Source organism: Chiloscyllium punctatum, chromosome 15, assembly GCF_047496795.1.
Source record: "Chiloscyllium punctatum isolate Juve2018m chromosome 15, sChiPun1.3, whole genome shotgun sequence".
Taxonomy (NCBI): domain Eukaryota; kingdom Metazoa; phylum Chordata; class Chondrichthyes; order Orectolobiformes; family Hemiscylliidae; genus Chiloscyllium; species Chiloscyllium punctatum.
Window position 1 is genome coordinate 13,962,843 of NC_092753.1, and position 24,102 is coordinate 13,986,944.

General features: G+C 42.2%; 1 long non-coding RNA gene across 1 annotated transcript in view; it reads right to left on the minus strand.

The window, feature by feature from the left end:
- Window positions 1–24,102, minus strand: part of LOC140486065 (uncharacterized) — a 57,977-nt gene that overhangs the window by 16,888 nt on the left and 16,987 nt on the right. The window contains exon 3 of the long non-coding RNA XR_011962517.1: window positions 16,809–16,849. This is a non-coding gene — a long non-coding RNA (uncharacterized lncRNA). The remainder of the gene's footprint in view (window positions 1–16,808; window positions 16,850–24,102) is intronic.

Here is a 24,102-nt window from a genome sequence, read left to right on the forward strand (position 1 = left end):
AGATGTACAGAATGGAAACAGACCCTTCGGTCCAACCTGTCCATGCTAACCAGATATCCCAACCCAATCTAGTCCCACCTGCCTGCACCCGGCCTATCTCCCTCCAAACCCTTCCTATTGATCTACCCATCCAAATGCCTTTTGAATGTTGCAATTGTACCAACCTCCACCACATCCTCTGTCAGCTCATTCCATACACGTACCACCCTCTGCGTGAAAACTTTGACCCTCAGGTCTCTTTTATATCTTTCCCCTCTCACTCTAAACCTATGCCTTTAGTTCTGGACTCCCCCACCCCAGGGAAAAGACTTTGTCTATTTATCCTATCCATGCCCCTCATAATTTTGTAAACCTCTATAAAGTCACCCCTCAGCCTCCGACGCTCCAGGGAAAACAGCCCCAGCCTGTTCAGCCTCTCCCTAGAGCTCAAATCCTCCAACCCTGGCAACATCCTGGTAAATCTTTTCTGAACCCTTTCAAGTTTCACAATATCTTTCCGATAGGAAGGAGACCAAAATTGCACACAATATTCCAACAGTGGCCTAACCAATGTCCTGTACAGCTGCAACATGACCTTCCAACTCCTGTACTCAATACTCTGATTAATAAAGGAAAGCATACCAAACGCCTTTTTCACTATCCTATCTAACTGCGACTCCACTTTCAAGGAACTATGAACCTGTACTCCAAGGTCTCTTTGTTCAGCAACACTCCCTCGGACCTTACTGTATAAGTCCTGTATAAGTCCTGCTACGATTTGCTTTCCCAAAATGCAGCACCTCGCATTTATCTGAACTAAACTCCATCTGCCATTTCTCAGCCCATCTGATCAAGATCCTGTTGTAATCTGAGGTAATCTTCTTTGCTGTCCATTACACCTCCAATTTTGGTGTCATCTGAAAATTTACTAACTATACCTTTTATGCTCACATTCAAATCATTTATATAAATGATGAAAAGTAGAGGACCCAGCACTGATCCTTGTGGCACTCCACTGGTCACAGGCCTCCAGTCAGAAAAACAACGCTCCACCACCAGCCTCTGTCTTCTACCTTTGATCCAGTTCTGTATCACAATGGCAAGTTCTCCCTGTATTCCGTGAGATCTAATCTTGCTAACCAACATCCCATGGGGAACCTTGTAATGCCTTACTGAAGTCCATTTGATCACATCTACCACTCTGTCCTCATCAATCCTCTTTGTTACTTCTTCAGAAAACTCAATCAAGTTTGTGAGACATGATTTCCCACACACAAAGCCATGTTGATAATCCCGAATCAGTCCTTGCCTTTCCAAATACATGTACATCCTGTCCCTCAGGATTCTCTCCAACAACTTGCTCACCACCGACATCAGGCTCACTGATCTATACTTCCCTGGCTTGTCCTTACCACCCTTCTTAAACAGTGGCACCACGTTAGCCAACCTCCAGTTTTCCGGCACCTCACCTGTGACTATTGATGATACAAATATCTTCGCAAGAGGCCCAGCAATTACTTCTCTAGCTTCCCACAGAGTTTTAGGGGCGGCACGGTGGCACAGTGGTTAGCACTGCTACCTCACAGCGCCAGAGACCTGGGTTCAATTCCTGCCTCAGGCGACTGACTGTGTGGAGTTTGCACATTCTCCCCGTGTCTGCGTGGGTTTCCTCCGGGTGCTCCGGTTTCCTCCCACAGTCCAAAGATGTGCAGGTCAGGTGAATTGGCCATGTTAAATTGCCCGTAGTGTTAGGTAAGGGCATGTAGGGGCATGGGTGGGTTGCGCTTCGGCAGGGCGGTGTGGACTTGTTGGGCCGAAGGGCCTGTTTCCACACTGTAAGTAATCTATATCTAATCTATATCTAAATCTGATCAGGTCCTGGGGATTTATCCACTTTTATGAGTTTCAAGACATCCAGCACTTCCTCCTCTGTAATATGGACAATTTTCAAGATGTCACCATCTATTTCCCTACATTCTATATCTTCCATGACCTTTTCCACAGTAAATACTGATGCAAAATACTTGTATTTTATCTCCCACATTTTCTGTGGCTTCACGCAAAGGCCACCTTGATGATCTTTGAGGGGCCCTATTCTCTCCCTAGTTACCCTTTTGTCCTTAATGTATTTGTAAAAACCCTTTGGATTCTCCTTAATTCTATTTGCCAAAGCTATCTCGTGTCCCCCTTTTGCCCTCCTGATTTTCCTCTTAAGTATACTCCTACTGCCTTTATACTCTTCTAAAGATTCACTCGATCTATCCTGTCTATACCTTACATATGCTTCCTTCTATTCCTTAACCAAACCACAATTTCTTTAGTCATCTGGCATTCCCGATACCTACTAGCCTTTCCTTTCACCCTAACAGGAATATGCTGTCTCTGGATTCTCGTTCTCATTTCTGAAGGCTTTCCATTTTCCAGCCATCCCTGTACCTGCGAACATCTGCCCCAAATCAGTTTTTGAAAGTTCTTGCCTAATGCCATCAAAATTACTGAATTGCCCATCATAGTTATAACCAGGTTGACCTGGGCAACTTCATACCGACTTAAAGAAATCTGGTCACATGAAAATTAATCATTCTGAATACTGTCACATTGAATGGGATCTGGATCGGGTACAACTGAATATGCGTTAGTGTATTGGTCTGCGCAAAATTGGTTTTAAACGTAGAACTTCTACACTGAATGGAAATTTTCTGTAAACTGTGAAACCCAAAGTGAACATAACAGTTCCACTCTGGACATGTACACATGAGTAGATTTATGACGACTGAAGTTACATACAGTAAACAGGGCAAAGGACACCAAATGCTGAATGTTGCACTTTCACATTGATTGCAATTGTGCAGTAATGAACTCATTCATGCAGATTGGGCCTGTCTGTGTCAAATGTAACAAAACTGAAAGGACCACATTTGTACCCAGTATGATTATGTTGACCTCTGCACGTGCTATATAACTATGCTTATCGGACTTGCACACAATGAATACCAGTACTCCCCCTCCAATTCTATTTTGATTTAATCCCTGCCCTCCCCTTCACTGTTTGATCACGCAGCATTGCCCTTTGATGTTAAGGGCACTTCTTGTCACTGGCCACTGAATAAAGATTTGTGCACCTTGTGTCTCTCACTGTGGCTCACACCTGCACACACACATGGGTGCTGGGGACGAAATATGCAGTACCGCAATTAGGCGGTAGTGTGGGGGTAATACAAGAAAAAAAATTAAATGAATACAAATACAATTGGTTATAGCTTCAGAGATGTATTGCACATGCCCAAGATCTATCACGATAATTGAAGGTGTGAACTTGGCTTCATTTCCAATGAAGTAATCCCTTCGGTCGGGACACACGGAATTAATATTCACTTGTTTTTGCAAGTGACTGCCAGCACAACTGTCGCTGCTAATATGAGGCATAAGGCCTGCTCAAGAGCACCGGTACTGTAAGGACGGCACCAATAATGCTATGGTTGACGCAAGTGATGGTCTATCTTGGATTTCTTTCTGTACGAACGTGATTTCAATTTTAATTGCTATTTGGAATGAAAGCGCCAATGTTTAAAATCTTGGCAATGTATATTTAAAACACGTTGCAAACTAGATTGCAGAATATTACATTTTTGTTCCTTTATTTAAATACACCCTATAAATTAAATAAAATAACAAGAAAACTGGAATCCACGATCACAGAGTTGTATTCCGGACAAGTAGCTCAGTTAGCCAGTTGTTTGTGTCGGGAACACGTTGAAACCACAAATGGGAAAGTTAAATTAAAGAAAGCACCCAGAGAGTTCTTAATACAAATGGCCCAGAGGCGACCCTGGTCTGCTTCAGGGGATCGAGGTCATCGAAAGATTAAAAATAATAAAATCGACGTTTCAGGCACAAGGGGAATGCGAGATAAATGGGAGAGGGTGGGGCTGGGGGCAAGTTAGCTGGAAATGCCACAGGTAGGTGAAAGTGATAGGTCAGAGAGGAAGGTGGAGCAGATAAGTGGGAAGCTTTTCATCTGCTCCAGCCTCCTCTCCCACGTATCACTTTCACCCCCACCTTCACCTACCTATGGCATTCCCAGCTATCTTCCCCCCAGCCCTCCCATTTATCTCTCAACCCCCTTGGCCCACAAGCCTCACATTCCTGCTGACGGGCTTGTGCCTGAAACGCCGCTTCTCCTGCCCCTGGGATGCTGTCTGACCTGCTGTGCTTTTCCAGCGCCACACTCTTCGACTCTGATCTCCAGCATCTGCAGTCCTCACTTTCTCCAAGGATTCCCTACAGTGCGGAAACAGGCCCTTCGGCCCAACGAGCCCACACCGACCCTCCGAAGAGTAGCCCACCCAGACCCATTCCCCTGCTAATGCCTTAAAACTTAACTTATTAGATTCCCTACAGTGCGGAATAGCTCAAATTTTAAAAGACGGTGAATGCAGAGTTATGTTAAGACCTCTTAAAATGTTCCTATTCTTTAAAAAAACAATTACGGTGAATGCTACATGGAGATCTAGGAGTTTTCTACAAAACCCACGGCAAGGTCCCTATGTCTGGTATACAGTTTTTGTTGGTACAGATCAGAGTTCAGGCCTTCATGTCTTCGTGTGCCAAAGTACATACAAATATTTCAATGCATATTAATTTGTCCCACGGTGTCATTTTTTTTATTTCAAAAACTCATTTTATTAGCGTGTAGCTGCCTTTGACATGAAGTGTGACCTGTCCATGGTTTATCAAGACGCTAAGGACACGGCTCCACCGGGCAGTCAGCTCCTCTCCGATGCGCTGATGCAAAGGTTTAAAATGTCGCTGCTGCCAATGAATGAGGAAAATTCACATTCCATACCCCTACTTCGTTCTGGGCACGCAAATCCAGGCCAAGATAACCGGGATCGCTCCATTGTCTGTGGCGATTCGTGTGCAATGAATTGCTCTTCCCCAGTATCCAGATAGTATCTTTTTTTTTCACGAAGAAATGTAACTGTGATCATTCTATCGTCCCTGGTATACGTATTTCATTTTAGTGTCAGATCCCACGGTAAACATTCAATTCCACAAAAAAGTAAACAGCAGAAAGCAGCTGTTTGTTTAATGCAATGAATAAACTAAATTGTAAAGATCACAGCATCTAATTATCTCCCCGGAGCCTGAAATCACCTTAAATGTTACACTTTATCAGTGGATTAAAGAAAGGGCTCAGTCTCTGACAGAAATGCACGAGATACCAAAAGGTCTGGTCTTTGCCGTCTACTACCCGGTCCTTGCAGTTATTGGAGTTCCAGGTGAAGTATTGCGGTTTGTTCGTAGCTGCGTGAATCATCCTCTCTTCAAGTTTATGTATATTAGCCCTTTCAACGATACAATATTTTTTCTTATTTACATTTCTACTTTTTTCCCCATTTCAACTTTATCAATTTGTCTTTTAGCATTATGGTTCCTTCCTCTCAGTGACATATTTTATCGTATTGCTGTTATAAACGTTGCTTTTAACATTGAAAGTTCACACGTTTTCCAGCACATATTGCTTTTAAAGCTATCGCATTTAAAAGTGTACAGATTTAATACCAACTTCTCGTTGTGGTATTGTATTCTTCACAATGTTCCTGCGAGTGAATTCTCACACTTATCATGACATATTTATAGTTCCTTTTTATGGCATTGTTTGCTATACTGTGGGTAAATTATCAAACAATTATTACTTCGATGTAGTTTTATTGCGTAACTGTCAGAGTTCCTGTGGGTGAATTCTCACTGTTATCACAGAGTTAGAGGTTCTATTGCGTTATTCTCAAGGTTTGTGGGTAAATTCTCATGCTGTTATCACAGCATAAATGAAGTTTCATTTCGTTATTGCTACTGTACCTGTGGGTGAATTCTCGGTGTTGTCACATAGTAAAGGAAGTTCTGTTCCGTTATTATCACTGTTCCTATGGGTCAGTTCTCACAGTTATCACTACGTCAATGAAGTACTATTATGTTTTTGTCAGGGTTTGTGGGTAAACTTTCGTACGGTTATTACACTGTTTCGGGGGGGCTCTCCTCTCCACACTAGCTGCTGCTGCTGATTCTAAATTGAAGACTGCTGAATGCGGGATTTTCTCCTGCTCCCAACAATATTCAAGCTGTTCCCATCTTCACTAATGTCTCCACACTGAGGAAAGGCCCGTAACCTGTGACATCTCCTGTGGATAAATAAATTAGGTTCTTATGCGATTTAGAATAAAGTTGTTCATTTATCTGAACAGTGCAATGTGACAGGATGTTGTGCATTGTACAAGGCTGTAATTCTGACAGTTTCTTCATAATTTGTTAGTTAACGTTAGACTCATAACGAACATTCCAGGGGTTTACGAGGTGAACTCAGATTTACGACTTCATGCTATTCGGAAGCTATCTGTAAGGTCAGAGATACGGTAATTGTCTCTTCACCCACCTCAGTTTGGTGATAGTTTGGACACATTGTTCCAACAGTCAATAATTTCACAAGTATTGGGTCGTCGTCATGTTGGGTCCTTTCTCACACGCTTCAATAGTTTCTTTTCGTTGCTGATGTGAAAACGTTTTGCATATAGTATGCATTTGACAAGGGACCACATAATGTTATTGCATGAAATAGAAACACATGGTATAGGGGTAAGATACTAACATTAACAGAGTTAAAAATCACACAACACCAGGTTATAGTCCAACAGTTTAATTGGAAGCACACTAGCTTTCGGAGCGACGCTCCTTCATCAGGTGATTGTGGAGGGCTTGATCGTAACACAGAATTTATAGCAAAAATTTGCAGTGTGATGTAACTGAAATTATACATTGAAAAATTGATTGTCTGTTAAGCCTTTCATCTATTGAAAGAAGTGAAACTATCACTGTATTCGATGTGTAAATCTCAAAAACCCTTTTTTTAAAAGTTGCATTCTTGGGTTAGCTGTTAACAATGGTGATAGCTAGACAATATGTTGAAGGTGTTAGCCCCCTGTGTTCTCTGTCTATGCTGTGATGTTTAAATTGATTCTAATCTAAAAAGTGAGATAACAGAGTTTTACTGAGTTTTTGAGCTCAGAATTCTACATGAATGTATGCAGTTTTTGAGCAAAGTGCAATGTAACTCTGCAAGTACAAATTCACCACACAAAATATATGTGTACATGTGGGTCTTTGTCTGTTGATTGTTGTGCTGTGCCCATTCATCCGTTGTCGTAGCCTTTGCTCGGTTTCCCCAATGTACTGGAGGGTTCCCTCCCAGTTGGGGAACACTTCAGTGGGCCAGGACATTCAGCCTCGGACCTTCGGGTGACCATCCTCCAAGGTGGACTTCGGGACAGGCAGCAGAGAAAAGTGGCCGAGCAGAGGCTGATAGCTAAGTTCAGTACCCATAGGGAGGGCCTCAACCGGGACCTTGGGTTCATGTCACATTACAGGTGATCACCATTGCACTACACACACACACAGATATTCCTACACACACACACACTTTCACATACACATGGACACAGGTACACACAGACATGCACACAGACACCCACACACACCCTTATAGACACACACACTCCCACACATGCACCCCCTCGCAGACTTAAGACACTCTGCACTCACTACACACACACACTTTCTCACACTCACAACCCCCACCCCAGACAGACACAGACAGACAAAGACCCACATGCCCACATAAGTTTTGTGTGGTGAATTTGTACTTGCAGAGTTACATTGCACTTTCCTCAAAAACTACAAATATTCATGTAGAACTCTGAGCTCAATAACTGCATGAATTTATGTAAAACTCTGTTATCTTACTTTTTAGATTAGAACAATCTAAACATCAGGTCATAGACAGAGAACACAGGGGGCTAACACCTTCAACATATTGTCTAGCTATCACCATTGTTCACAGCTAACCCGAGAATGCAACTTTTAAAAAAAGGGTTTTGTGATTTACACATGAAAGAAGTGAAACTATCACTGTATTCTAACAGATGAAAGGCTTAACAGACAATCAATTTTTCAATGTATAATTTCAGTTACATCACACTGCAAATTTTTGCTATAAATTCTGTGTTATGATCAAGCCCTCCACAATCACCTGATGAAGGAGCGTCGCTCCGAAAGCTAGTGTGCTTCCAATTAAACCTGTTGGACTATAACCTGGTGTTGTGTGATTTTTAACTTTGTACGCTCCAGTCCAATACCGGCATCTCCAAATCATGAACATTAACAGAAGTTAGGCTGACCGGTAGAAAACATACCATCTATAAACGGGCTTTTCCTTTGACTTACAGGTTGTAATGAGTAGTCTTAAAGGGACTTACAATTTATATCTATGACTTAGATGGGAGGAGATGGGGTTGGCAAAAGCATAATAGCTAAATATGTAGATTAGAGTAAGATGGTGAGGAAAGTATGTTTTGGCGAGGATATAAGGAGATTGCAAACCAATACAGATAGGCTGAATGAGTGGGCACAAATTGAAGATGGAGTTTAATGTGGGAAGATTTGAAGTTGCTCACTTTGGCAGTGAGAATGAATAAGCAGATAATTACCTAAACAGATAACAACTAGAATTATAAGGTGCTGAGGGATTTAGGACATGTGTTACAAAAAAGTTAGTATGCAGGTACAAGTTATTAACAAGGTTAATGGAATGCAATCCTTCATTATGGCAGGAACTAAACATATTGAACATTCATCCCCTTTTCTGCCTGTTTTCTCTCTCTCTGGGCTCCACCTCATCACATCTACCTTCCCCCCACCCCCCCCCCCCCCCAACCCTCCCCAAATGCCACCATCTTTCTGTGTTTGGTACCATTTTACTGGCTACTATCAGTTTTGAAGGGCTAGTGGACTTGAAACATTAACTCTGCTTTCTCTCCACAGAAAATTAACAGATTTGCTGAGCTTCTCTAGATGTTTCTGTTCTTGATATTATATACACAAGGATATGTGATTAGATTCCCTACAGTATGGAAAGAGGCCCTTTGGTCCAACAAGTCCACACCACCCTCTGAAGAGTAACCAAGATCCAGATCCATTCCCCTACCCTATATTTATCCCTGACTAATGCATCTAACACTATGGGCAATTTAGCATGGCCAATTCACCTGACCTGCACACTCTGGATTATGGGAGGAAACCACAGGGAGAATGTGCAAACTCCACATAAACAGTAATCCGAAGCAGGAACCGAACCCTGGAACCTGGCACTGTGAGGTAGCAGTGCTAACCACTGAACCACCATGCCACCCGCCATGCTTTCATTCTACAGGGCAATGTACCTATCAATCTTAGATGCAGCATATAGTTTTGGTCTCCTTATTTAAGGAAGTATGTAAATACATTAGAAGTGGATCTCAGGAAATGTATTAGATTGATACTGGAAATGAATAGGTCACCTTATGAGGAAAGGTTGGACAGACCAGGCTTACTGAGAGGAGTGAGAAATGACTTGAGTGAAGTGTAAAAGATCCTGAACTGTCTTGACAACATGAATTGATGCTTCTTCTTGTGAGTGACCCAGAACTAAGGGGCTCTGTTTTAAAGTTAGGAGTTGTCTTTTTAGGACAGATATAGGGATTTTTTTTCCCCCTCAAAGGGTTGTACTGCTTCGGATCTCTGTCTCATAGCAAGTCAGTAAATATTTTAAGGTAAATACGAATACATATTTGTATGGCAGAGGAATCAAAGCTGATTGGATTAAATGGAAATTCAAAACACAAATAAATCAAGGATGACAGAGGAAGATTGATGGTCTGAATGGCCTAGGTCTGTTCCTAGTTCATTTGGTTGTATGAGCTCTTCTCATTTTTGATGTGTTTTAACCTCTTCATATCCTCCAATGGTTCACATTATTAATTTTGGTATTGATCTTCCATTTTTCTAGCCTGCTGTGAGGGATTGGAATCCATTTTCTTAAGAAAAGTAGCTTGAGCCTGGAGTTTACTTGTCCAATGCCTTTAGCACAATATCTGGTATCTCCAACATAAGGATAATTTGTGTCCAGCATTAGGATAAATTCAAAGTTAGAACCATCTCTTAAAACTTTAAATTTCAAAAATAATCCTATGAAATAATGGTTTTGTTCAAACAAGATCTCGCTTTCTCTATTACAGCTAATGTGGCAGTGATTGTGATCCTGTCTCAAAGGAGATGTGGCCTCTCGAAGTGTATCACTTCCTACCTGGTGTCAATGGCAGTGACAGATCTTCTGGTCATGGTTACGGCTGTAATATTAAACCGGATTGTTGGGATTTATTTTCCATCCAGTTTCCTCTCTATCACACCAGTATGCAGTTTTCGTGCTGCCTTAAACATTGCAGCCATTGACAGTTCTGCCTGGTTAACAGTTGCTTTCACCTTTGATCGATTTATGGCCATTGCTTGCCATGAGCTGAAAATAAAATATTGCACTGAGAAGGTGGCAGTGCGTGTTATATTAATTGTGTGTGCACTGTGTTGCGTAAAAAATGTCTTCATATATTTTGAATTCGAACCTATGTACATAACAAACAATATACCTTGGCTCTGCAGCATAAAAGATATATATTATACATCACCTGCATGGACTGCTTATGACTGGATTCGATCCATTTTGACTCCTTGTCTCCCATTTATCCTGATTTTACTGCTCAATGCTCTGACTGTCAGACACATTCTAGCAGCAAATATAGCCCGCAGTAGACTCCGGACCCAGAACAATGGAGAAAAACAGAGAGATCCAGAGGTTGAGAAGCGCAAAAAATCCATTGTTTTACTCTTTGCCATCTCAGGCAGTTTCATCCTTTCATATCTGCTATTTTTTGTAAATATTCTCTATGTTCGAATTGCAAGTGTTACTTATTCCACGGGTTCTGATTTTGGCAATTCCACGTTTATTCTCCAACAAAGCGGATATATGCTTCAGCTACTGAGTTCCTGCATCAATCCTTTTATTTATGCTGGGACCCAGAGTAAGATCAGAGACGAGTTAAAGAAGGGGATGAAGTACCCACTTGGTCTATTTGCTAAAATATTTAGAATTTAACAAAGGATAATATAACACAAACTGTACTTTATGTTTTGTCTTTTTTTCTCCAAGTCACATACAATGGACACAAGCTTTTATATCCTTACACAGTTTGTGAACTTAAGAAACATTGCATCACTGCAAAAGCCAATTATGTAAATTGTTTTCAGTGACTGGCAAGAGAATATTGACTAGGCAACAATGGGCCATGTTGGACTTTTTATGTACAGGATATGCCTGAGCAAGCTTATATTTATTTCTGCTTTGATGCCAACATTTTAGTTGAACCGAAAAAGCATAACTAGGGCACAATTAGTCTGCAGCACGTGTTTTCAGTAGTATTGTTGGAATTTTATCAGGGCCATAGCTTCACATTACACAGTATCTTCTGCAATTTTCTGCTCTCGCATAGAATGAATTGAAGTGGCTGAAGACTGGCATCTGTGATGCTGGGGATATCACCGAAGACTGAGATGGATCATCCATGCTGCAATTCTTCAGAAGATGATTGTAATTTGCACTGATGTACTGACCTCCCCCATCATTGAGTATTTGTAGAATAAACCTTACTATTATTAACACACAAAGTAAAAGCAGGAGTAGGCCTCTTCAGCCCGCTCCATCCTTTGATACAATCAAGACTGGTCTTATCTTATCCTTAACTCCACTTCCTTGTTCACTCTTGATAATCTTTCAATCCAATATCCATTACAAACCTATCTCCTCCATAAATTTATTATAAGTGCCACATCACCGCACTCTGGGATAGTGAATTCTAGATTCAAGATCCTCTGAGAGAAATAATTTCCACTCATCTTTGCTTTCAATCTGCTACCCCATATCCTAAAACTATGATCTAATGCAATATAATTTAATTATCCACCACCATCTTGTCTGAATGTGACAGGTCTACAGCACTTTCACCTGCTCTTTGGTTGTGGGATTGTTAAGCCTTCTTTATTGCATGCTGCCTACATTGCTTGGCAAGGAGGTAGTCCTGTGTTGTAGCTTTACTCAGTTGGGAACTATAGACCAGTGACATCGGTGGTGGGCAAGTTGTTGGAGGGAATCCTGAGGGACAGGGTGTACATGTATTTGGAAAGGCAAGGACTGATTAGGGATAGTCAACTTGGCTTTGTGTGGGGGAAATCATGTCTCTCAAACTTGATTGAGTTTTTTGAAGAAGAAGTAACACAGAGGGTTGATGTGGGCAGAGCGGTAGATGTGATCTATATGGACTTCAGTAAGGCGTTTGACAAGGTTCCCCATGGGAGACTGGTTAACAAGGCTAGATCTCATAGAATACAGGGAGAACTAGCTATTTGGATACAGAACTGGATCAAAAGGTAGACGGTGGTGGGAGAGGATTGTTTTTCAGACTGGAGGCCTGTGACCAGTGGAGTGCCACAAGGGTCATCAGTGCTGGTCCTCTACTTTTCATCATTTATATAAATGATTTGGATGCGAGCATAAGAGGTACAGTTAGTAAGTTTGCAGATGACACCAAAATTGGAGGTGTAGTAGACAGCGAAGAAGGTTACCTCAGATTACAACAGGATCTTGACCAAATGGGCCAATGGGGTGAGAAGTTGCAGATGGAACAAAGAAAGAACAAAGAAAATTTACAGCCCAGGAACAGGCCCTTCGGCCCTCCAAGCCTGAGCCAATCCAAATCTACTGTCTAAACCTGTCACCCACTTCCTAAGCGTCTGTATCCCTCTGCTCCCACCTCCTCATGCATCTGTCCAGAGGCATCTTAAATGAATCTACCGTACCTGCCTCTATCACCTCTTCTGGCAACGCGTTCCAGACACCCACCACCCTCTATATAAAGTACTTGCCGCATGTATCGTCCTTAAACTTTCCACCTCTCACCTTGAAAGCGTGACCTTTCATTATTGAATCTTCACTCTGGGAAAAAGCTTGTCTCTATCCACCTTGACTATACCTTTCATGAATTTGTAAACCTCAATTAGGTTCCCCTCTCAATCTCCTTTTTTCCTAATGAAAACAAACCTAACCTACTCAACCTCTCTTCATAGCTAGCATGTTCTATACCAGGCAACATCCTCGTAAACCTTCTCTGCACTGTCTCCAAAGCGTCCACATCCTTTTGGTAATGTGGTTACCAGAACTGTACACAGTATTCTAAATGTGGCCGAACCAATGTCTTGTACAATTTTAACATGGCTTGCCAGCTCTTATACTCAATACCCCGTCCAATGAAGGCAAGCATACTATATGCCTTCTTGACCACTCTATCCACCTGTGCAGCAACCTTCAGGGTACAATGGACCTGGACTCCCAGATCTCTCTGCCCATTAAATTTTCCCAAGGCTCTTCCCTTATTGTATAATTCGCTCTAGAATTAGTCTTGCCTAAATGCATCACCTCCTATTTGTCTGGATTGAAATCTATCTGCCACTTTTCTGCCCAACTTTCCAGTCTATCTATATCCTCCTGTATTCTTTGACAGTCCCTTATGCTTTCTGCTACTCCACCAATCTTCGTGTCATCTGCAAACTTGCTGATCATACCAACAGTGCCCTCTTCCAGATCATTTATGTGTATCACAAACAACGGTGGCCCCAGCACTGACCCCTGTGGAACACCACTGGTCACGTTTCTCCATTTCGAGAAACTCCCTTCAATTACTACACTCTGTCTCCTGTTGCTCAACCAGTTCTTTATCCAACTAGCTGGAACACCCTGCAAACCATGTGATTTCACTTTTTCCATTAGTCTACCATGGGGAACCTTATCAAATGCCTTACTAAAGTCCATGTATATGACATCAACAGCCCTTTCTTCATCTATCAACTTGGTCACTTCCTGAAAGAACTCTATTAAATTGGTAAGGCACAATCTCCTTACCAACACAAAACCATGTTGCCTATCACTGATAAGCCCATTCTTTGCTAAATATAAATAGATCCTATCCCTCAGTACCCTCCCCAGCAACTTTCCCACCACCTATGTCAGGCTCACTGGTCTGCAGTTACCCAGAATATCCCTACAACCCTTCTTGTACAAGGGTACAAACATGAGCAATCTTCCAGTCCTCTGGCATCTCATCTGTATTTAAGGATGTCACAAATATATCTGTCAGGGCCCCAGGTATTTCCTCTCTCACCTCCCTCGGCAACCTGGGATAGATCCCATCCGGTCCTGGGGATTTGTCCGCCTTAATAATCTCTAGCCTACCCAACACATCTCCCCTACTTATGTCAACATGATCCAGACTAATCAAACTTCTATATCTAATCTCAGGATTCATCATGTTCCTCTCCTCAGTGAACACTGATGCAAAGTAATCATTCAGAATCTCACCCATTCTCTCAGGTTCGACACACAGCCTTCCTTCATTATCCTTTAGTGGACCAATCCTTTCTCTAGTTACCCACTTGCTTCTTATATAAGAATAAAATGCTTTGGGATTCTCCTTAATTCTGCTCACTAAAGCTATTTCATGACCCCTTTTAGCCTGCTTGATTCCTCGTTTAAGACTTGTCCTACTCCTCCAGGGCCCATTCTGTTCTTAGCTGCCTAGACCTTATGTATGCTTCCCTTTTCCTCTTGGCTAGTTGTACAATTTCTCCTGTCATCCACTGTTCACGAACCTTGCCCTTCCTATCCTTTGCCTTCAACAGGACATGCCTATCCTGCACTATCTTTGAAAGGTTCCCACATATCAAATGAGGGGTTCCCTTCAAATAGCTGTGTCCAATCCAGATATCCCAGCTCCTGCCTAATTTTGATATAATTGGCCTTGGCCCAGTTTAGTACTCTTCCCTTAGGACCACTCTCATCTTTGTCTACGAGTATTCTAAAACTTACAGAATTGTGGTCACTGTTCTCAAAGAAATCCCCCACCGCAACATCCACCACCTCTCCTGGCTCATTCCGCAGTACCAAGTCCAATATGGCCACTTCCCTATCGGACTATTGACAAACTGCTCTAGAAAACTCTCCTAGATGCTTCTTACACATTCTACCCCATCTAGACCTCTGATGCTAAGTATATCCCAATCAATGTTGGGAAAATTAAAATCTCCCATCACCACTACCCTATTGCCTCTATGTCTTTCCATGATCTGTTTACTTATTTGCTCTTCTACCTCACGCTCACTGTTGGGAGGCCTGTAATACAGCCCCAACAATGTAATCACACCCTTCTTATTTCTCAGCTCCACCCATAATGCCTCACTACCCATGAGCTCCATAGTGCCCTCCTTAAGCACAGCCGTGATATCATCCCTGACCAGCAACGCAACTCCACCTCCCCTTTTACTTCCCTCCCTGTCCTATCTGAAGCATTTATATCCTGGAATATTTAGTTGCCAATCATGCCCTTCCTTCAACCAAGTCTCTGTGAGTGCAATAATGTCATACTCCCAGGCACCAATCCAAGCCCTAAGTTCATCTGCCTTGCATACTGTACTCCTTGCATTAAAGTAGATGCATTTCAGGTCACCAGTTCTTTTGTGTTCATCTGCTCCCTGCCTACTCTTCCCTTTATTAGTGCTATCTTCATGATTCTTACAGTCTCCAGTCTCCACCTCGCTGCCTACATGTTTTCTCTTCTGGTTCCCAGCCCCCTGCCACATTAGTTTAAAACCTCCCCAACAGCAGTAGCAAAAACTCCCCCAAGGACATTGGTTCCAGTCTGGTTCAGATGTAGACTGCCCATTTTGTAATAGTCCCACCTTCCCCAGAACTGGTCCCAATGTCCAACAAATCTGAACCTCTCCCTTCTACACCATCCCTCAAGCCACGTGTTCATCCTGCCTATTTTTTCATTTCTACACTGGCTAGCACATGGCACTGGTAGTAATCCTGAGATCACTATCTTTGAGGTCCTCCTCTTTAACTTCTCTCCTAGCTCCCTGAATTCTTCTTTCAGGACCTCATCTCATTTTTTACTGATATCATTGGTGCCTATGTGCACAAAGACTGTTCGCTCTCCCCTTTTAGAATGCTCTGCAGCCGATCAGTGACATCCCTGACCCGAGCAACATAGGAGGCAACATACCATCCAGGAGTCCCATTTTCAGCCACAGAATCGCCTATCTACTCCCCTTACAATAGAATCCCCTATGACTATGGCCCTACCCTTCTGAACAGCAGTGCCCGCCACGGTGCCACGACCTTGACAACTGCTGCCTCTCCTGGTGAGCCATCTCCCTCAACAGTATCCAAAACGGTATACCTGTTTTTGGAGGGAAATGACCACAGGGGACACCTGCACTGCCTTCCTACTCTTTTTCTGCCTTTTGGTCACCCATTCACTGTCTCCTTCAGCAATTCTAACCTGCCGTGTGACCAGTTCACTAAACATGCCATCTAACATCTCCTCAGCATCGCGGATGCTCCACAGTGAGTCCATCCACAGCTCCATAGCCATCATGCAGTCAAACAAGAGCTGCAGCTGGACACTTCTTGCAAGTGTAAGAGTCAGGAACATCGGACACATTCCTAAGCTCCCAAATCAAGCAAGAGGCACATGCCATGGGTCTGAGGTCCCCTGCCATTGTAAGCTTAGCTTTATATGAACTAACTAAAACCATACAATGCACTTAAATATATGAAAAAGAAAGATAAAGAAAAAAATAAAAGCCTTACCTTACAGAGTCTTTTTCTTCCGGTTAGAGGAGGGGGCGGGAGGGAGATACGACATGTGTAGTATCTCGAGTTTAGCCACTGCCCAAATATAAAGTAAGCCCTTACCTTCCTGGCAGCCCTTGCTTCACTTCACCTTCTCTCCTCGCCACTCTGTCAAAATGGAGGCCCGACTCCCGAAGTAAGTCCCTTTTTAAGTGGGAAAACTTACCCTTCTCAGCATCCTTCACTCCACCTTCTTTCCTCACCGCTCTGTAAAAATGGAGTTTAATGTAGATAAATGCGAGGAGCTGCATTTTGGGAAAGCAAATCTTAGCAGGACTTATACACCTTTTTTATATAAAAATTTTTATTAAGAAAAAATAGATTTTTAAATATTACAACAAATACAAAACAATGCAATTCAAAACAGTACAAAAATAGTACAAAACTAAACAAATTCCCCAACCCACCCTCCTATACGAATGTATAAACATATATAGAGAAGTATAAAATTTTAAAAACCCTAAACTAGCTATTTAACTAACTAAACAAATACCTAACAACAAACAAATAAATAGTAATAACTCAGCCAGCCAAACAAAACACTCATACATTCACAGTTCCTCCTCCCTGGATATTGGACTCATGAAACACAACCGTTATGCTTTATAAAAGTCATTGTTAGTGTGGCAGATAAATCTGTGTCCAGGTATTTCAAAAAGGGTTGCCATGCCTTGTAAAAATTCTCGGTTTTATGGTGTACCATATTTGTGAGAAAATCCAGGGGAATATACTCCATAACAATCTCCCGCCAACCCGACAGGCCTGGGGGGGTTTTGTGATATCCAACCTAGCAAGATATTCTTCCTTGCACAGAATGTAAGAATATTGAAAAGTTTTTCCTTATGCAGGTCTGCAGGAAATACAATGGGTATGCCCAAAAGGAGCGAAATAGGGTCCTTCTCCACCCCTACACCTAAAATCCTCTCCATTGCACCCACCAGCGCTCCAATATGTTTGAAGCCTGTCACAAGACCAAAGACAATGGGTAAGAGTACCTGTACAGACCTTGCACTTGGGGCATGCTGAAGATACCCCTGGTTTAAATTTTGACAAATGGTCTGGGGCTAAGTGGACCCTGTGGAGAATCTTCAACTGTAAAGCATGGGCCCTATTGCAAATTGATATCTTCCTTGCATTCTCCCAAATATCCTCCCATGCCTCTGAAGAAACTTCAACACCCAGCTCTCTTTCCCACATCTTACAGAGTCGATCAGACTCATCTGAGGTGGCACCCCCCAATTGGTGATATAGAGTACTGACAAAGAGTGTACTCTTAGCCCTTAGCACCCCTCTTTCTATGTCAGATTTGTAGGGATCAGTCAAATCTTTGAATAAAATCCCTAACTTGAAAATAACGAAAGAGGTCTCTATTAGGTAACTCGTACTTCCGTACTAACTGATCGAAGGACATCATTACATCTCCCTCAAATAAATCACCAATGCACGATATACCCCTAGCTGCCCAACATTTAAATCCTGAATCTATCATACCTGGTTGAAAACTCAGCATACCCACTAAAGGTGTAAACAAAGATGTTTGCCAATATTACCTTCTCTCTGCCGAATTGCCCTCCATGCTTTAACAGTATTGATGACTATTGGGTTATGGCAATATTCCCTAACTGTCCTCACCTTGTCCAAAAACAGCAAACTGGTAAGGGGGCACCTTGCCTGAGAGACTTCGATATCTAGCCATATTGAAAGAGGGTCCCCACAAACCCAATCACTCACGTAGGTTAAAAGCAAGCTTAGTTGGTAATTTTTAATGTCCAGAAGGTCTACCTCCACCCCCCCCCCCCCCCCCACCCAATCTGTGAGGTAACTGCAGTTTTGCTAATTTAATAAGGGGCCGTTTACGGTGCCAGATAAAGGAGCTGAACCAACTATTCAGTCTCCTGAGTGTTTGTTTATTGAAAATCAGGGGGAGCATCCGTATAGGGTATAGCAAACTAGGGAGCTTATTCATCTTAATAAGCACTATCCAACCCAACCACGAGACTGGAAGTGACTCCCATCTTTGGAGATCTTGTTTAATTTTTTCAAATAATTGAGTAAAATTGGTTTTGAACAGCCAGTCCAGAACTGGAGTAATGAATATGCCCAAATATACAAAACCCCCCTGTGATCACCTAAATGGGAATCTATTGTCACTCTCAAGAGCCAACTCTTTCGTAAGACCACCCATAGGCATAGCCTCTGATTTAGCAAAATTAATCTTATACCCTGAAAAAGCGCCAAATGCGTGAATGCATTGTATCAGGCAAGGCACTGAGACTGCTGGATTTGTCAAGAAAATTAGAACATCATCTGCATACAGCAAGATCTTATGTAATTTTGACCCCACTTCTGGAGCTGATATATTGAGATCCCCACGAATGGTCTCTGCCAACGGTTCAATCACCAACGCAAAAAGTAATGGTGAAAGGGGACAGCCCTGCCGGCTGCACCTAGAAATATTAAAATTGTTTGATCGTACCCTGTTGGTAATGACCGCAGCGAGAGGTACACTGTAGAGAACCTTTACCCATCTTATGAAAACTTCTCCCAGACCAAACCGATCTAGAGTATAGAAAAGGTACGGCCACTCAACTTGGTCAAATGCCTTCTCTGCATCTAAAGAAATCACCAATCCCTGTATTGACTGCTGTTGGCATGCTTGAATTATGTTAAGCAGCCTCCTAACGTTATTGGAGGATCTGCGACCCTTTATGAAGCCCGTCTGATCCTCTTTAATAATAGAGGGTAACACAGTCTCCAGCCTTAACGCAAGAACCTTAGAGAGGATCTTAAAGTCCACATTTAAGAGCGAGATGGGCTTGTATGAAGCACAGTCTTCTGGATCCTTCCCTTTTTTAAGGATAAGTGAAATATTGGCCTCTCTCAGAGATGGTGGGAGACAAACATGTCTGTATGAATCATTAAACATATTCAGCATTGGGCCTCACAGTATACTTATAAATATCCTTATAGAATTCACTGGGAAGTCCATCAGGACCGGGCGCCTTTCCACTCTGAAGCTGCCTCACAGCTTCCTGCACTTCTTGCTCTGATAATGGGGCATTGAGAAAGGACTGATGTTCGGGAGTCATACCCGGGAACTTCAGATCTCTAAAAAAGGATTCCATTTTGGCCTGCCCCTCCTCACAATTCTCAGACTGATATAACTTAGAGTAGAATCTCTGGACTGCCACATTAATCTTTTTAGAATCACATGTTAGGTTCCCAGACCCTTCCCTAATCGCTGTAATGGTTTGTGGGGAACTTCTCTTTCTGGCAAGGTATGCTAAGTATTTGCCTGGTGGACTTACACACTTAATAGTAAGATCCTAGGGAGTGTTGCTGAACAAAGACCTTGGAGTGCAGGTTCATAGCTCCTTGAAAGTGGAGTCACAGGTAGATAGGATAGTGAAGAAGGCGTTTGGTATGCTTTCCTTTATTGGTTAGAGTATTGAGTAGAGGAGTTGGGAGGTCATGTTGCAGCTGTACAGGACATTGGTTAGGCCACTGTTGGAATATTGCGTGCAATTCTGGTCTCCTTCCTATCGGAAAGATGTTGTGAAACTTGAAAGGGTTCAGAAAAGATTTACAAGGATGTTGTCAGGGTTGGAGGATTTGAGCTATAGGGAGAGGCTGAACAGGCTGGGGCTGTTTTCCCTGCAGCATCGGAGGCTGAGGGGTGACCTTATAGAGGTTTACAAAATCATGAGGGGCATGGATAAGATAAATAGACAAAGTCATTTCCCTGGGGTCAGGGAGTCCAGAACTAGACGACATAGGTTTAGGGTGAGAGGGGAAAGATATAAAAGAGACCTATGGGGCAACTTTTTCACGCAGAGGGTGGTTTGTGTATGGAATGAGCTGCCAGAGGAAGTGGTGGAGGCTGGTACAATTGCAACATCTAAAAGGCATTTGGAAGAGTATATGAATAGGAAGGGTTTGGAGGGGTATGGGCTGAGTCCTGGCAGGTGGGACTAGATTGGGTTGGGATATCTGGTCGGCATGGACGGGATGGACAGAAGGGTTTGCTTCCATGCTGTACATCTCTATGACTCTATGACTATGACACCTTATTTATAGGTATACCTTGGCATGCCATCATGGATTCAAAACTGAATCAAAGTCAATCTTATGGCTTGCTGACAATGGCAGAGGGAGGGGGATCTGCTGGGCCATGATGGTGTAAATTGTGCTTAAATACAATTCTGCTGTAGCTGGAGGTCAATAAAGCACTTCATGAATGCACAGTTTTAGTTGCTAAATTTGCTCAAAATCAATCTGTTCAGCACAGTGTAGTGGCCAACAACAGAATTGTGGGTCCCGTCAAAGTGAAGATAGGAATTTGTCTCCACAATGACTGTGCAGTAGTCACTCTTACCCGTAACATCATGGACAGATGCTTCTGCAACAAGTAGATAGGGGGAAATGTGATCTAGTTAATTTTGCCCTCCTGTTAATTCCCTTGCCACCTGTAGACCCAGTCAAGCAGCAATGTCCATTAAGACTTGCCAATTTGATTAGCAAGGTGCTACTGATGTACTCGTGAAGATGGAATTGAAGCTCCCTCATCCTGAGTTTCATTCTGTGCCCTTGTCACCATCAGTATATTCAGAACCGGATTCATCCCAGTAATGTCCTATATGCCCAAGAGCCAATGACATGCTGCATGCTAACTTCCATGCTAGATTCTGACTGAAACACCGCTTACCCTTTCTAGCTATGTCCTTTCTGTCTACATTACTGTCAATGTGGAAACAGCAGCTGATTGTTGACCTTCTACCCAACATCCATCTTTCTCCCTATCAGTGTTAGGTAAGGGGTAGATGTAGGGGTATGGGTGGGTTGAGCTTCGGCGGGGCGGTGTGGACTTGTTGGGCTGAAGGGCCTGTTTCCACACTGTAAGTAATCTAATCTAATCTAATCAAACTACCTGTCAGTACAAATCTTCTGGTCTGCCTTGCAACTGCAGTACAATTGAATCACTGTGGTGTCATAGCATTGGCTCCACATACCAGATGAACCTTCACTGTGATCCATATTCTAAACTGAATACAGGTGGTTCTCCTATAGCACATGTCTCTACAACACGAATTGGCTATAACACAATTGCCAAATTTAGACCACATTTGTAGAACACGGGTTTTCCTTATCTGTATTGACTAGAACACGATTCTAGCCCCATTAGTTTAAATGATGTAGTATTGCACGATTTTCTTAGAAAGCAAGAACTACCTAAGGAATGAGATGCACGTGCCTCTTCCTTTCTCACTGTCTGATAAATCAATTCTCATCCTGCATAATCCTTAGTTGTAGAATCGCCACCTTTAAAAATATGCCGTTGATGCAACATGCAAGTGGTTATCTATGACATGGAAAACTTTTCTGGAATTCCCACATAGCAGAGTAAGTATACTCTGGACATTGCAGTGTCCCTGCCATTCTTCTATATGCTAATAAATAACTTTATTGGTACTAATAAAACTTACCAGCAGTAACAAATCTTTACAAATCTTCATAAACCTTACTATTATTATTATCACACAAAGTAAAAGCAGGAGTAAGCCTCTCAAGCCTGCTCCATCCTTTGATTCGATCAAGGCTGATCTCACCTCATCCTTAACTCCACTTTCCTGTTAACTCTCGATAATCCTATCATCCATTACCCAATCCAAACCTATCTCCTCGTTAAATTTACTCAAAGTCCCATCATCCACCGCGTTCTGGGATAATGAATTCTAGATTCAGGATCCTTTGAGAGAAATAATTTCTACTCATCTTTACTTTCAATCTGCCACCCCATATCCTAAAGCTATGATCTAACGCAATATAATTTAAAAGCTATTATATAATCATTCTAGATTGCCCCACATGAGGAAACATTCTATGTCTACTCTGTCAATTCCCTTTAGCATCTTATATGCCTCAATTAGATTTCCTCTCATTCTTCTAAACTCCTGAGTGTATCAGCACAAACTGCTCAATCTCTTCATAAAACAACTCCCTCATTGCTGGAATCAATCTAGTGAACTCCTCTAAACTACCTCCAACTCAACTACATCCCCTCCTCAAGGGGACCAAAACTGTATAGAATACATCAAACAGTCTCACTGATGCCTCATAATGTTAAGGCAACACTTCCCTGCTTTCACGATCTATTCCTTTAGCAATAAATGTCAAAAATCCATTTGCCCTTCTTATTAACTGCTGTACCTGCACACTAGTTTTCTGTGATTCATGCATAAAGACACCCAAATCCCTCTCCACTGAAACACTCTGAAGTTTCAAACCATTTACATAGTAAGTTGTCTTTCTACTCCTTTGACCAAAGTAGATATCCTCACACTGGATAAACTCAGAATGGATAACCATGTTAAACTTCATTTGCCATGTTTTGGCCCATTTGTCTAACCAACTCATATACATTTATAAATTTCTTATTTCTTCATTGTAACTTACATTCTCACCTATTTTAATGTCAACAGCAAATTTGGCTAAAGTAACTTTTTATTCCTGCATCCAAGTCATTAACATAGATTGAAAATAGTTTGGGGTCAATGACTGTGGCACCCTACTAGTTACACCTTGCCAACCAGAAAAAGACATTTATCCCAAGCCCCTGCTTTCTGTTGGTTAGCCAACTGTCTCGCTAATAAATTACCCCAACCCCATGTGATCTTACCTTGTGTATTAACTTTGTGTATAGAACCTTATCAATTCTATTCTGGGAGACACTACATCTATAAAGTCCCTATTATCCATCTTGTTACATATTCAAAGGACTCTAACAAATAAGTCAAACATGATTCATCATTTCAAAAACAATGATACACAATATCTACAAAGTGTATCCAGAAGACCTTTGATAAGGTGCTGCACAAAAAGTTAATACACAAGATAAGATCACGTACTCCAGATCTAGAATCCCTACAGTGTGGAAACAGACCCTTCGGCCCAACAAGTCCACACCAATCCTCCAAAGATTAACCCACCCAGACCCATTCTCCTAGCCTACATTTATCCCAGACTAATAATCTACACTATGGGCAATTTAGCATGGCCAATTCACTTAACCTGCACATCTTTGAATTGTGGGAGGAAACCAGACGAAACCCACGCAGACATGGGGAGAATGTGCAAACTCAACACAGACAGACAGTCGCCCGAGGTGGGAATCAAACCCAGGTCACTGGCAGTGAGGCAGCAATGCTAACTACTGAGTCACTGTTCCACACATAGGTTTGGGGTAGTTTATTAGTAAGAGAATTGGCTAATCTGATGGATTGCATTTTGACTTTCTAGAAATCCTATTATTACTTAACAATTTCCCAATTAATCTAACTGGTTTGTAACTTCCTACTTTCTGCCTCGCTCCCTTTTTGAATGAGACTGTTACAATAGCATTTTCTTCAATCCACTGGAACCTTTCCTCCACCTATGGAATTTTGAAATATTGCAACCAATAA